The sequence below is a fragment of the Pteronotus mesoamericanus genome, unplaced genomic scaffold, assembly GCF_021234165.1.
Source record: "Pteronotus mesoamericanus isolate MK-2021 breed Mesoamerican mustached bat unplaced genomic scaffold, CSHL_Meso_final scaffold_651, whole genome shotgun sequence".
Lineage (NCBI taxonomy): Eukaryota > Metazoa > Chordata > Mammalia > Chiroptera > Mormoopidae > Pteronotus > Pteronotus mesoamericanus.
In genome coordinates this window covers 33480494-33495798 of record NW_026555325.1, presented here as the reverse complement: position 1 = coordinate 33495798, position 15305 = coordinate 33480494, and the positions used below count along the sequence as shown (strand labels likewise).

The 15305-nt window shown below is 43.4% G+C and overlaps 1 protein-coding gene across 8 annotated transcripts in view; it reads right to left on the bottom strand.

The window, feature by feature from the left end:
* Window positions 1–15305, bottom strand: part of RAPGEF4 (Rap guanine nucleotide exchange factor 4) — a 281411-nt gene that overhangs the window by 64405 nt on the left and 201701 nt on the right. The window lies entirely within an intron of this gene.

The window sequence follows — 15305 nt, the reverse complement described above, 5'->3', positions numbered from 1 at the left end:
TTCTTCCCCTATAACTTATATAACTAGTATCCAATAATCTGCCTTTCAGGGTAGGGTATGTGGATGTTATGGACATTTTGGTATGGGAGGACAGGGTGGATTCCTAATCATCTTTCATGTCTATAATTACTCTGGAATTTTTTAAAAAATTGGTTATTAATTCTGAGAGTGCCAGGAAGTCTATCTCCACAGGCAGCATTTGCTCTCTTCTACAACTAACTTCTACAATCATGTGTTTTACCTATTATATAATCATGAGTCTATTTTATGTATTTTGTCCTAAAATTTCAATAATTTATAGTATTACCATATGATGTCACTTATATAGAGAATCTAATGAACAAAATGATGAAAAATAGAAACAGAAGCATGGATACATGGAAGAGACTGACAACTGTCAGAGGGGAGAGGGGTGGGGAGCACTGGATGAAAGAAGGCGAAGGGATTAGACAAAGGACATATATGTATAACCCAGAGACACAGACGACAGTGTGGTAAAGGCCAGAGGGAAGGGGGAGCAAGAGCTGGGTGAAGGTAGACAAAGGTGGGAAGAAAATGGGGATCTCTGTAATGGTCTTCACAATAAAAATAAAGTTAAAAAACAAACAAAATTAATAATTTATGGTATTATTTAATGTTACTATATACTAAACACTTAAACTTTAAATTAAGGATGCCATTCCAGCCTTAATTACATTGTATTTTTATAAAATGTTTCTTGGGACATCCGGTCAAGATGGCAGCATAGGTAAACACGGCTTACCTCCTCGCACAACCACATCAAAATGGCAACTAAAATATAGAACAACCATCACTCAGAGCCATCAGAAATCAAGTCAAGTGGAAGTCCAACAACTATGGAATTAAAGAAACCAAATCCATTCAGACCCATTGGAGAGGTAGAACACGGAATAAGCTGGTCCCACATCACATGTGGCAGATGAAAATTCAGGAGGATATCTTGGGAGTCAGGAGTCCCAGATCCACATCAGGCCCCAGCCCAGGGTTCCAGTGCCAGGAAGATAAGTCCCCATAACTTCTGGCTGCAAAAATCAGCAGGCATTGAGTCAGTAGAAGAAACTTCTGGAATCCTAAGCAGTTCCTCTTAAAGAATTCACACACAGACTGACTCAGACTCACTCCCTCCGAGCTCCAGAACCAGGGTAGCAGCTTGAAAGTCACCAGGGAGTGGCATACAAGGAGAAACTGAAGTGTCTGGCATCAAGGCAAGAGCTGGGGGACAGCTTTCTCCCAGGCAGAAAGGCAGATACAGGTCAATGTTCTTTTCTGAACCCTCCCTGCACAAAGCCACAAAGCAGGAAGACTGGTATCATATCTGAAGACTTCATCAATCTGGTTAACACTGTTTGCTTTGCCCTGGAGATCCCCTGAGACTCTGTCCCATTCAACTTAAGGGTCCATCCAAACTTCTTTTACATATGAATGCCTGGTGTTGGCTCATGTTTCACAACTTCCTAAATCCTCTCAAACAAGCCAGCTTCGGTGATCACCCAGCCCATGTACCTCTTGTTAAGTGGCCTCAGGCCCAGCATTAGCAGTAGCCAGCCTTGGAGATCCATAGAGGTTCTAAGCCACCTAATTTACAGGGCCTACCCAAACTGCTTTTCCATAAGAATGGCTGTTTTTGGCTCCTAAATCCTACCAAACAAGCAACAGCTGGCTTCAGTGAGTTCTAGCAGCAGCCAGATTAGAGTCACAGCTTGGCTTCACCTGGGAATCTCCAAGCCCAGCACAAGTAGCAGCCATCTCACATTGCTTTACAGCTCAGGCAGGGTGCCCTGAGCAAAACGCAGGTGGGGGCTGACCTTGGTCTGCACCACCCAGGAAACCCTAAGGCCAACCCACCCAGTGGACAGCTACAGACCACATCAGAGCACCACCACCCTGCCTCTGCACAGCTGATCCTCCACAGAGGGTGGAGGTTGGTGGTAAGTGGCCACAGCCAGTCCTTGCAGCTGAATCGTCAAGGTAAATCCCTCTCATTGACCCTTCAACAGCAATTAAGACTCAGCTACAAGAGGAGGTGTACTCAGTCCACAGGAAGGGAGTAACTCGAGTATCCAGCTACACCTACTACATTAGGCCACACTACCAAGCCAAGACATGGAGTCAAAGCAGCTTTACCTACTACATAGAAATAAACACAGGGAGGCTGCCAAAATGAGGAGATAAAGAACCATGGCCCAAATGAAAGAGCAGATCAATACTCCAGGAAAGGAACTAAACAAAAAAGAAATAAGCAATTTATCAGATGCAGAGTTTAAAACACTGGTTATAAAGATGTTCAAGGAACTTAGTGAGAACCTCAACAGCATAAGAAAAATCCGGTCAGAAATTGAGGATTCACTAATTGAAATAAAGAAGAATTTGTAGGGAAACAACAGTAGAGTGGATGAAGCTAAGAATCAAATCAGTGATTTGGAACATAAGGAAGCCAAAAACAAGCATGTGTAAGCAGCCTGTGGGACAATTTCAAGTGTTCCAACATTCGCATCATAGGGGTGCCTGAAGAAAAAGAGAAAGAACAATAAACTGAAAATACATTTGAAAAAATAATGAAAGAAAACTTCCCTAATTTGGTGAAGGAAATAGACATACAAGTCCAGAAAGAAGAGATGCAAAGAGGATCACACTAAGACACAACATAATTAAAATGCCAAAGGTTAAAGAAAAAGAGAGAATCTTAAAAGCAGCAAGAGAAAAGCAGTTAGTTGCCTGCAGGGGAATTCCCATAAGACTGTAGCTGATCCCTCAAAAGAAACTTTGCAGACTAGAACGGAATGGCAAGAAATATTCAAGTCATACAAAGCAGGAACCTGTAGCCAAGGTTGCTCTATCTAGCAAAGGTATCATTTAGAAATGAAGGGCAGATAAAGAGCTGCCCAGACAAGAAAAAACTAAAGAAACTCATCATCACCAAACCATTATTATATGAAATGTTAAAGGGACGTACTTAAGAAAAAGAAGATCAATACTGTGAATAATAAAATGATAATAAATACATATCTATCAACGACTGAATCTAAAAAACTAAGGAGACAAGAACAGAGACAGAATCATGGATATGGAGAGCGTTTTGATGGGTGCCAGAAAGGAGGGGATGCGGGGGACTGGGTGAAGAGGTGAGGGGATTAAGGAGTGCAAATAGGCTGTTACAGAATAGCCACGGGGATGTAAAGTACAGTATTGGAAGCAGAGTAGCCAAAGAGCCTCTACACATGACCCATGGATGCGAACAATGGTGCGGGGATTGCCTGCGAGAGTTGGGGGGGGGGTGCTGGGTGGAGTGGGGCAAAGGGGAAAAAATTGGGAAACTGTAAGAGCATAATCAATAAAATATAATTAAAAAAAAGTGTTCCTTGGTCAAATAACTTCAGGGAGCGTTGGTATACTAAACACAGCACCGGACTTCGAGTCTGAAGATGAGGTTTCAACCGTAGTTCAGCCCTCACTAGTTGTGTGACATCAGAGTCCCAGTCCCATCTGTAAATTGGGAACATGCCTTCCTGGGACAGATGTGAGAGCTAAAGGAAGCAGTGAATGTGAAGGCACCTGCATTTTTACTTGTGTAAGTGGGAAAAAATACCCAGCAGAATGATGTTCAAACTTCAAACCTTTGCATAACAAGTTAAACTGACAAAGTACAACATTTGGGCCAGCAAATTACATCTGAAATTTAGTCAATTATAGATAAGTACTCTGAGCAATCAAAACTGAATTGCAAATATTCTAAAATAGTTAATTGGATTAAATAATTTTGCAACCATTTATAATATGGGGTAGATGACAGATTAACTGCGGCTAACTGGGGGAGGAAAACTCTTCACACACCTTGCATATAACCTTCCCAAGGACAGCTTTAATATGAACAAAAGAATATGATATCCCTCTCTTACAACATCAATGGAGAATATACTTCCTTACTTTGACTATATGAAGACAGGTACTGAGTCCATGACCTAGGGATTTGCCAGCCAGGTTTACCTCCTGCCAAGGATCCCATTGCATCAATCCAGTACTTAATGGTAGAACTCAGAAAGCATGGGACCCAAAACGTACCAAAGGAAAAGCTATGGGCACAGGGCGCTGAAGGAGCCAGGCCTTCTTAGCAAGGGGTCTAATCTACCACTTGACTTAGACATGGGATTTTGCAGTGAGGATCCGTAGGGATTTAAGAGTCAATTGAGTCACCTCAGTCCATCTGCTACGACAGGCAGCTAAGGTGAAAGTCTCAAGGAAGGCATAATAGGATTATGGCTCTTCAGCCCAGGAGCCGCCCTGCTGTTCTCCCTACTTGACCTCAGCTGCCGATAGCATGGACCCTCCTAGAAGCCTGGCGACAGAGCAAACAGTCTCCAAGTCTCATTCTCACCCCCACAGGATGGGCTCTTATGGAAGGAGGAAGAAAACTCAGCTCCTAAATGGGTTAGAATTTAGCACTAAAATCTTAACAGATTCAAATTTGGAATTTTGGGAGCAGATCTCTGAGTTTAGGAAGAGTGCTTTTACATAATATCAGCATGAAATCCATATTGATCAACTCTTTTGGGGGGGGTTTAATTGATCCTTTTAATTTTTTAAGATTTTTTTTCATACTGGTCAATTTTTAGATTTAAATGATGTTGCCCTTAGAATCTACACATCACATTAAAATGGATTATATATTGTCCAAGAGTTACGAGATATGAGAAAGAACTCTGCCAGATTCCAAATGGAGCATATGAAAATTTTGACACAGCTGGTTCAAGGCTGCCTGTTGAGCCATTATTGGTAGTGTGAGGACCTGCACCAAAGTGCCCAAGAAGAGAGGCAAAGATGGTAACATTTTTGAAACTCACTTCCCGCAGCCTAATACCAACGAGCAGTGACGGAGGCTCCCAGCCTCCTGGCTCTCCCTCCCAGCTTCCTAAACATTTCCTCTCAGCGCCTTTTTCGGTCTGTCATTCTTTTGTTCACCTCCTAAATTGTGCTGCACCTCAACAGTCTGCCTTCAGCTCCATCCTCAATTTGTTCTGATTTCTCTTCCAGGGAAAAGTCCCCAGCTTTCATCTATGTGATGCTGAGACCTCTATCTTTAGCTCTAAGCAGACCTATTTTTTGAGCTCCGAGAGCACCCTGGCCATCTTTTCCCAGGTAACCCACAAGCTCTGCAAGCTCGAGTCTGCGCAGGGGGCCCCTCATCATCACACAAGGCCCTTTAAACGCAGCTCCCGACGCACTCTTGCAGACCCATCTGTCCTCCCTCTCTTCATTTCTTCCTCTTGGCTCTGTCCTCTGCTCCGTCCGTGCCAGGCGTTTCTCCATTCCTCAAATAGGCTATGCTTTTCCATGTGTCCAAAACTTTTCACACACTCCTTCTCTCGTTGCCTAGGAATTCTTTTTTCTGCTTTAAGTCCAGCTCAGATGCTATCTGTCCCAGGTGAAACTGGTTTTCCAACCTTTATTCTTACACAGCCCATGGTCCCACTACTGTGGTGATTGGAACATACTGAGAAGGATGATATTTGCGTAAATGTCCACAACCCTAGACTGCTCTTCTTAAGAGAAGCAGCACCTGGTAGTGCAAGGAGCATTGGATTGGAAGCAGAAACTAGATTTGAGACCTAAATCATGAACTTCCGAGGTGCCCACTGGGTCTAATGTCTTGTTTCTGCATCTGTAAAATGGGAATACTAAATAGGATGGTTGTAAAGATCAAATGAGGTAATATACACAAAGCATCTGGACTATGACACAAATGTAGGATGAATTATTACCAGGGTGGATGGATGTTCAATACTGTTCATCAGATGAATGAACACGCTCATTCTCACAATTCATGCTGAATTTAGGGTCTGCCCGGGGGATCTATGAAAGCAACATCATGAAACAGTTCTTGTTTTGTGGCCTGAGAAAAATGGGGCCTGTTATCCTTCCTATTCAAGGTCAAGTAAGACAAGGTGGCCATGGCGCGCCTCCCTTTTCATGACAAGTAGTTAATGGAGGGAGGAGAAAAAGGGTGAAAATGTTGGTTCTCACCTCTTACTCCAAATCCTATTAAATCATGGAAAAGATATATTTTCTAAAAGATTTAGATTTATTAATCCAGCTCTGAGGAAGTAATTACCATCTTCGACTGGCTGAAGCTACTCAGACTAACTCAGCTAAGATCTGTGGGGGCCTGGACAAAGGTGATCGCCAGAGACCTCGTAGCGCTTGTCGGGCTGGGCCAGATCTTTGCCTGCAATGCTGACGGTCTTCTGGGAATGACATTCGAAAATCCAAAAGCATGGGAAACAAACAAGCACCACCACCACCACAAACCACAAACCACAAAACAGGACTATGGGCTGATCAGAGAGTGGTAGGAATTCTTGGATGACAGAAAATGGTCAGGAATAAAATGTCTGAGAAATACCTGGAAGCCTCCACAGCTCAACACTCAAAGAAGAAAACTAGCACAGGAGGAAGACAGCATCGCTGATAAGACAAGGACGGAAGAGGGTCAGAGTGGTTCATAGCAAGACTGTGCTCCACTCAGTGATTGGGCAGGGCGCGCCCTCCCCGGCCCTCCCCCGCCCGGCACTGAGCAGTGGGCACGCGGAGCTTGCTGGCAGGGTGACACGGGAGGCCTGTTCTCTAAGGCAAATGCCCACCGAGAAGCCTGAGACAGAAGCAGAACAGAGCGTGTGAAAGCCCCAGCCCTCCTGCCCGATGCAGAGGAGGACAAGGAGTGGCAGGATTTCCAGAAGGGAAATAACCGGAAGGGCCCCCTTCCTGGGAAATCCTCCTTAGTTTGGCAACTAGTGGGAAGAAGAAGGGGGTTCAGCATGTCCGCTCCGCGGGGGCCTCTCAGAGAGCAAAGCCTGCCAGGAAGCACGGCCCCACCCCCTGCAGGGGCAGCTCTGTCGGGTGTGAGCACCGCACCTGCTCGGAGGCCCGCGCGGCGGCCTATTCTACCCTCTGGTGCTCATGCATCAAAATAACCACTACGGAGAAATAAAGACGTCCGTGGGGAGCTGTGGAGAAAGCTAGGGTGGCCGCTTGAAACAGAATGGAACAAAGCTTAAAAACAGTGTAGTCTCTGAGTCCTAAATAACATGCAAGATGAAAGGAAAAAAGAAAGAGAAAACCCAACCCTGAGGTCTAAAGTGGTCAAGCAATCACAGGGCAGGCCGCTGTCATTTGGCAATCCGCCCAGGTAGCCAGGAACGTTTTGGTCCTGTTTACAGCAAATTTTTAATGAGGTGAGAGAAGTCAGCACTGCAAGGTGTGAAGAGACTTACTTTAAAAAATGAATACATTCACAGTTGGCAAAACAACAAAAGCGTGTTCAGGATGAGGTTTGCTACCAGTGAACTCCCTGTTGCCCGGGGCCTCAACATGTCATTAGGACTGAAAGTGGATCGAAGTCCCAGGGAAGAGGCCGGATGGAGCACAGCCGGTGTGGCCAACCTGTGCCACCAAACAATCAAAATGTGAGCCCTTCTCCCACCCCAGGCAGGTCTTCATGTTTGTGGCCGCAGGGACAAGAGAACAGGCCCAGCCTCTCCTGAGGCCACCAGCTCAGAGCTGCTGTGCCATCTAGTGTCTCGGAAAAGACTCAGCTCTCTACTCTGGCATTCGACAAAGGTCCTTCTCTTGATCTACCCCACGTCTTCAAAGAGCACCCGATAAATCTACAGCGGAGCCTTCCCCCACACAATCACTGAACAAAGTCGCATAATAAAAGCAGGTTTTTCCTGGCAAATAGTGGCATTAAGCACCTCGCATGCTTTGGTCTTTATAGGGGTGACAGGGAAAAAATGGAGAAGAGATTCTACAAATCAGCTCCTAGCCTGTTCAAGCAGGAATGAAAGGGTCCCAAGGGCTGAAGGCAATTTGGCTTTCAAGGGTCAGGGGAACACTGTGCCGGAGCGGAAGGAGGGGTCTCCCAGGCACCTTCACAGAGTAACCTACAAGGCTGGAGCTGAATTGACTCTCGGGCGGCTCTGAGTGGCAGCCGGTGAATGTACCTGGTCTTTACTTGTCCTTCTCCAGATGTCACAGGGAGAGATATTAGGCATCCCTGCTTCTTTACAAACCTGCGTGGTGCCACATTGATGTGGATTTGTCGGATCCTGCTGTGGAAAGGCCTAGTTTCTGCAGGGGATGCATTCTGGCAGCGATGTCTAGTTACAGACAAGATAATAAACGGGGATGGATGAAGAAGCAGTTTATACATTAAAGGATGGGAGGGCTCAGGTGATATTGGAAGCTGCTGGTAAATACAGTTTTACCAAGGAATTTTATCAAGGTCAGAGAGAGATCCTCAGTTACTGGGACGTGGATAAAATGAGGGATTCATCCGGCCACCAAGAGGCACATTGACAGGGACAGCGGTAAAGCATGCAGGTGAGAAAGCAGACAGCCCAGTTCTTCTAGACTTGCCGCCTAGTAGACCCTTTTTCCTGGTGCATGGGTAAAATACAGGAAAGTCAATGTTATCTCTGTAAGCCACAGTCAAACTTAGAAACAAAGTAAATGCTTCATTGTATTTTTCTGGGGTTGGGAATGCTTCATTGTATTGCAGCACTCCTCCTCAGCCAGCTGATTGTCCTGCCTCAAAGTCGTTTTTCAAACTTGGATCATTTTCCAACACTCCTAAGATCTTCCTGAGAAGTTTGGTGGGGTTTCCCGCCCACTTGGAGAACAAACCAGCAAACTGTGTTTCTTTCCTTCAGTTCCCAGGACCTTTGCTTCTTAACACTTGGATCTTAAGTGTCAGAGTCATCCTAGGAGCCTAGTGACTTGACATTTAAAGTGTTCTGTTCAGCCCTGGCTGGGTGGCTTAGTTGGTTGGAGCATTGTCCCCTACACCAAAAGGTTGTGGGTTCAATTCTCAGTCAGGGCACATACCTAGGTTGTGGGTTCAAGCCCCTATCAGGGCATGTACAGGAGGCAACTGATCGATGTTTCTTTCTCACATCAGTGTTTCTCTTTCTACCTTTCTCTCTCCCTAAAATCAATAAACATATCCTTGGGCGAGGATTTTAAAAAATAAAACAAAAATGAAGTGTCTTGCCCTCTCTGTCTGCTTACCTCCCTGCCATGCCACCACTCCTTTGCCTTATTTTAGTCCTGAAAAAAACATTCTAGGTTTCTCAGATGCAATTAGACATTTTTTTTAGCTCTGATAGTAAAAAAGAAAAAAAAGAAAAAAAAAAGAAAAAAAAATCCCTGAGAGTGTACACAGGGATTCTTTCCATCTTTGTGAAGTTAGAAATAAATACAGTTTATAGCTGCCATAAAGGGCAAATGGCTTATGAATATTTGTGAGAAATAAAGTCACCCCCATCAGAACATGAGGGCAGGGTAACATACTCCAGGGGTTCTGAGTGCTAAGTGTTTTTAGGAAAACATAATTTGAGATTTTTCATTTTTAGAAACTAAATATTCCCAACATCCTTCTAGCAAAAGTATTTACTACAAGGACACGTTAGACATTTAACATCAAACCATTTAAAAGGTGAAACTGTAAATATTTTCCTTTAAAACACCTAAGCAGCAAGTTGAAAAAAATATTGGATGGAATCAGCTAGTATAGCTACCTGCCTTTGTGAATGAGGCATACATATATACACACACACTGCATATTATACACACACACACACACACACACAGTATATATATCAGGTAGAAAAGGCAAACATTTTTGAGGAGGTAGGTGCTTATGAGAATATATTATTACTTTTTCCTTGTAAAAATTAATTCTTAATTAACTAGGGACCCATGGATCATCCATATTCCTCTGGATTTCACTGTTTGTTTAGTAAATTCACCAGAGAGGAAAAAGTTGAGGCAACCTAGCAGAGAGGAAAGAATATTAGACATAACAAAAATGAAATTGGATTTTGGAGTAAGCAGACTTGGGTTCAGTTCCTGGTTCAGCCACATATGTTACTATGTAATGTTAAGGAACGTACTTGACATCTACTGAGCTCAATTTCCACCATTTGTACATGGTGGAAAATAAGGCCTATAAACTTTAGTGTGATTCACTTATTAACTATTAATTTTTATTTGTAATTCTGCCTAATGGGTTGATGTGAATATTTTTCTACAGTAGATGGTATACTTGCTCTTCATTCAGGTCTGTGTGGTCATAATTGAATGAGATAAGACTTCTCTGTAGCAGTTATTTGTAAGTCGGGTTCCCATGATGTGCTTCTTCCCCAGTGCTTAAAGGAGAATCCCAGGAGCCCAGGGCAGGAGGCAGAGCGCAGCAACGCACGCAGGCTCCAGGGCCAGGCGGGCCTGGACCAAGTCCTGAGTCCAGCACTTCTGGGATAAACACAGGCAAGTGGCTTAACCGCAGCCTGTCCTAATCCATAAAATGGGGGTAATAATAATACCCCCATTATAAATAACTACTGAATAAGCTCTGTTGAAAGAATTGAATGAGATAATTGTTGAATACAGCGCTTAGCACCCATGAGCGCAATAAATGTTGGCTGTGATTAAAGAGAATCCCCTCGTGAAGGTGGGAGAGGGTAAGTAGATATTATTGAACTCATTTTATAGTGTAGGAGATTTGCAGCCTGGAGTTGTTGGGTGATTTATTGGTAAATTGGTAAGACTAGAACCCAGGGCTCTCATGCTCAGTGTTTCTTTCACTTTATTGAGCAGACTCTTGGGTCTAATGCATGTGTCTCACATTCTGTCATTAAATTCTCAAAATATAATTAATTTTAATCTCATAAAGTTCAGTATCTGATGTTCTGTCTTTAGTCTCGACCCCTCCAACCCATTCTTCACCGACCGCAGAGAAACCTCCCTACTGCAAAGCTGACCGTACTGCACTTCCCTTTAAACTCTTCAACAGTGCCCCACGTGGCTATAAAATAATAGCCAAGGTACAGAGAGGCATAGCGGACCTTTTCAGTCTGACTTTGGCCTAACTCTTGGCCACACGTACTAGCGCTCCTGCTCTGGGTCTTCCTCCAGTGAGGAACAGCTCATTGTTCCCTGCTGCAATTTTCCTGGCATTATCTTACCCCCCACCACCACCTGCTCCCCACCAGGCTAGGATTTCTTTCTTTGTTCCAGGAAGAAGAGCACTAAAATATTGTTTTCTGCTGCTGTTAAGAAGAAAGAGTTTGAAAAGTAAAGTGCAGGGGATATAGTCAACAATATTGCAATAACTACGTATGGGGCCAAGCGGGTACTAGAGGTATTGGGGGGAACACTTTTTAAAGTGTATGCATGATTGTCTAATTACTTTGCCTTACACCTGAAACTAATACAAAATAAGATTGCAAACTGTTATTGAAAAATAAAATTTAAAAAATAATAAAGTAAATGAAGAAAGGGTTTGAGAATGAACAAACATCCAGCAAAGACAAGCTGAATGTGTTAAGGAACATTCAAAGAATAGGTTACTAGGCACCGATTAAAAATCCCATCTTTAAAGAATATTTAAGGTGAAGGGAGAATGTCGTGATATATTATTAAGTGCATAAAGATAGGAATCAAAATATAACTGGAGAAATAAAACCAAAATATTAATAACAATTATTTCTGGGAGGTGGGATTGCCGGCATCACTTATTCAGTTTCCAAAATTTCTACAATGAACAGATTGACTTTAACAATTAAAAGTCATTACGATCTTGAGGTAATCTTATAATGAACCGTAGACTATAAAGGGGCAGCTACCTCCATCTTCCCCTCTCCCAAATCTGACCCCTCACGGTAGCACTCCAACTGTTGGTTTCTTGGGCATGTCAACGTGAGGGAGAAGGGGAAATTGCTTTTACACAGGAGGGGCAAATCCAACCCCAAGAAATGGCCCACTTAACGCAATCTTTTCCTCTGGTAAATTCTACAAGCTTTCAGCGGGCACTGCAATCTTTCCAGGAAAAACAATGGCGACATTTGTCCTGCCGTGAAGGGAAAGATTCACAGTGAATTTATTTCATTAAGATTAGCCTCTTTCAGTCATGCTTCTCTTTTCATCTCTTTGCATCTGAGTATGGGCTTTACAACTCTGAACATACTCTTGGCATATCCCAATAAAAATCAAAACCCTAGGCACCGCTGAGTTTAGGCTTGCTAATCTGGGTTCCGCTGAGGAGGCAAATTTTCCTATAATTAATCATGGTTTCAAGTTCCACACCCTCAAAAGCAGCTTGGGCAAAAAAAGACCCTATTAAAACAGGCCCTGCTAATTAAGAGAAAATACACAGCCTCTCAGGTGCCCTCTAGAGCAAGCGTGTGGAACAGCCAACACCGCCCCTGGTCCCTGCGCCTCCCCCTCCCCGCCCCCTGCCTCATGCCTCGCACATCCCCGCCATTTTCATGTCATCTTAACTCGTTTCCTTTTCAACCTAATGCCCTGTAGCATATGTTAGAAAATATTTCACATACAATAATTAGGTTTCTGAATTTCTGACCTGTTTGAAAGACTCCAGAACCTGCTACAATTCTCTTATTATATACAGGTAGTAAATAAACATATTTTATATAATATATTTAATATATAATAATAAATATACTAAATATTCATGTTATGTCTGCTTAGGTCTCACTGACAATCTCTTTCTGAACTAGTGAAGCTTCTAGGCTTTTAGGGAATTTCAGAATTGCAGACCTACCCAGAATTAGATTTGGGAAATGGCATCTACTTCATTTCTCTCCCACCTTTAGGCTGGTTTCTCATTGATCTTTCTATGCGAGCATTATATCTCATTTTACTTGGAAGAAGAGGTTGGGAGACTTGTATGGCAAGAACCTCCTTTGTCCTCTTGAAGCCTCTTTTTATCCAGCCGGTTTCAAGTTTGAACCATCTGCTGACCTGGTCACTCCACATCCTTTTGCCCATGGCCCCCTGTCCAGAGTATCTGCTCCAAGTTAGCCAGAATGTATGTTTCGACTGCTAAGGGTCTCCATTGTATCTATGTGCTCTAGGGTAACCTCTTGTTTGCAGGCTTGTAAACAAAGCAAAATCAAAACAATAAGCTCCAAGGCCTCCTTTTAGGTTTGATGGCCTTGTCTGCAAGCTGCAACAACAGCACTGTCAAAATGTCATTGTTCTGCGGCATTGCCCCCAGATGCCATCCAGGTCTGCACCTGTGAAACCAGCATGGGCATTGTGAGTCACTCTGCCTGCCACCACATAAAAAGCTAATTTCACAGTCAGAATGTATGTTTTTTCCCAATACCAATAGCAACAAGAGTGTGCCAAAAAATTTCCCCTGAAGCTCTATTCTGTTTTTTAGACTATAGCACATTCTTTCATAGTTTGACAGTTAAAATGCCGCCGTTAATGTAATAAACAGAGAATTTTTCTAAGTAGCCTGTCAAAACAAGTGACACTTTTTTTTTTTTGCTAGCGAGTCACAGATTCAGAACAATAGGAAGTACCTTTCAAAGCAACATCTTCATTATACAATCAAATTCTCAAAGTAATCTTCTCATCAAAGAATATTGTGTTATTTCTTTCCCAGTAATTATCAGAGTTCGGCAACCCCTCTGGCAGTGGTGACTGTTAGAAAATGCAGCTGTGCTGAGTTAAAAAACTGGGGGGTCCTGCCCGGTCGATATGGAGCCAATGCATCTCACGCCTCCACATTTCTGGATGACTTCGCAGTTTGGGTAAAAAAAGACAATATTTCTAGGACTTACAGACCCTCCCCCAAGTATCCAGGAGAAAAGTGCTCAGCTGGTCTCTTCAAGGACAGCAGAGATACCAGAAATTCCTGATCAACTAAGCTTATTTTCTTTCCACTTAAATAAAATAAGGTAGAAGCTCCAAAAATTATCAGATTAAAAAAAAATGGGGAGTGTGTGTGTGTGTGTGTGTGTGTGTCTGGAGATCTGGAAAGTCTGTCTCATTAAATAAGATTCTTCTTTTTCAGTTTCCCATCTATTGGGTGCTGTCTTTACAATAAGAAAAAAAAACCCCAAAGTACAGACTCAAAAGCAGAACCATCAGCCCACTTCTAATGTTTGTGGTTCCATAAAATCTGGGAGGTGGGAGAATCCCAAGAGCCCCCAAAATAATTCTGGTGAAACCTGCTCTTTAACAACCAGTGATAGGCTGGAAAATTTCAATCTTTGCAATGTAATTTTCTCTGAAGAATCTTTGGGCTGCCAAGGATCATGCAATTCAACACTACATGGGAGCAAAAAAGAAGCAAAAGAACAGAATTCAATTTCTAAGGGTGACTCATGAAACCAGCTCTCGGGCTCTTTTGAGTGTAAATCAAACAATTAGTGTGAAGGTTCCTAGCAGTTGCCTAGCACGTAGCAGGCACTCAACAAATGTTTGCTGCATCTGAATCTAATTTGGGAGTGCCTCTCCCATTGGATTATAAACTCCCCAAAGGCAGGAACCATTTTATTGCTTTTTTAAACCTCTTCGGTATATACTCAAAAGTCTTTGTAAATAGAATGACATGTCTGCCTCCCTTGAAGCAACTAAGAGCTGAGGGAACATTAGCTGGGGCTGTATATTCATGGGGACACGGCCTTTTCTAACTTCTATGCCAGGTTAAATCCCCCCTCCATATTATATTCCATTGACACCCATTACATTCTCCTTTGTAGTACCTGATGCAGCTAAGATAAAATGATTGCTTGCATAACTAGTTGTTTAAGGTCTGTCTCCTGCACTAGAAGAAAGCTCCGAAAAGGAGGTGTGACCCTCTTGTTCAATGCTGCAGCCTTAGCAACTAACACAGTATCTAGAACAAAATAGGTGTTCAATATAAATTGGTTAAATGAATAAATGAATGAATGGAGTAAAAACGAGGTATGTTTTTGCCTTTAAGAAACAGTTTACAGCAGTTTTTCTCAACAGGGGCATTATTTCCAGGACCGGTCTCTTTCTGTAGGGTTCTAGGTGGGGAGCTGTGCTCAGCGTTCCTTGGTCCCGGCCGCTGGCCGCCGGATGCCAGCAGTGCGCCCCCCCCACCCCGCCCCCATGCACCAAGACAACCACACATTCTCCCACATTCCCAAATGCCCGAAGGGGGCTGTCCCATTTCTGATTCAGAACCCCTGCATGGTGCTGCCTTAAATGAAAGGGCCATCAAAAACAGCAAGTAAGGGATGGATCCAGGAAATGATGCAGAAGTAAAGACAATAGGGAAAAGGGCGGGGAGGAGAGAGAGGAAGCAGTCTGACAGGAAAAGAAAGCATGGCTTAGAACCGTGGTGCTTGTTTGAGTTCTCCAGCCCTGGGGGTTCTCTCGTGTCCCCTCAGCCACCTGCCCCTATGATCTTTCAGGGCAGACAAAGCGTACATCGCTTGGGAAGAGTTCTT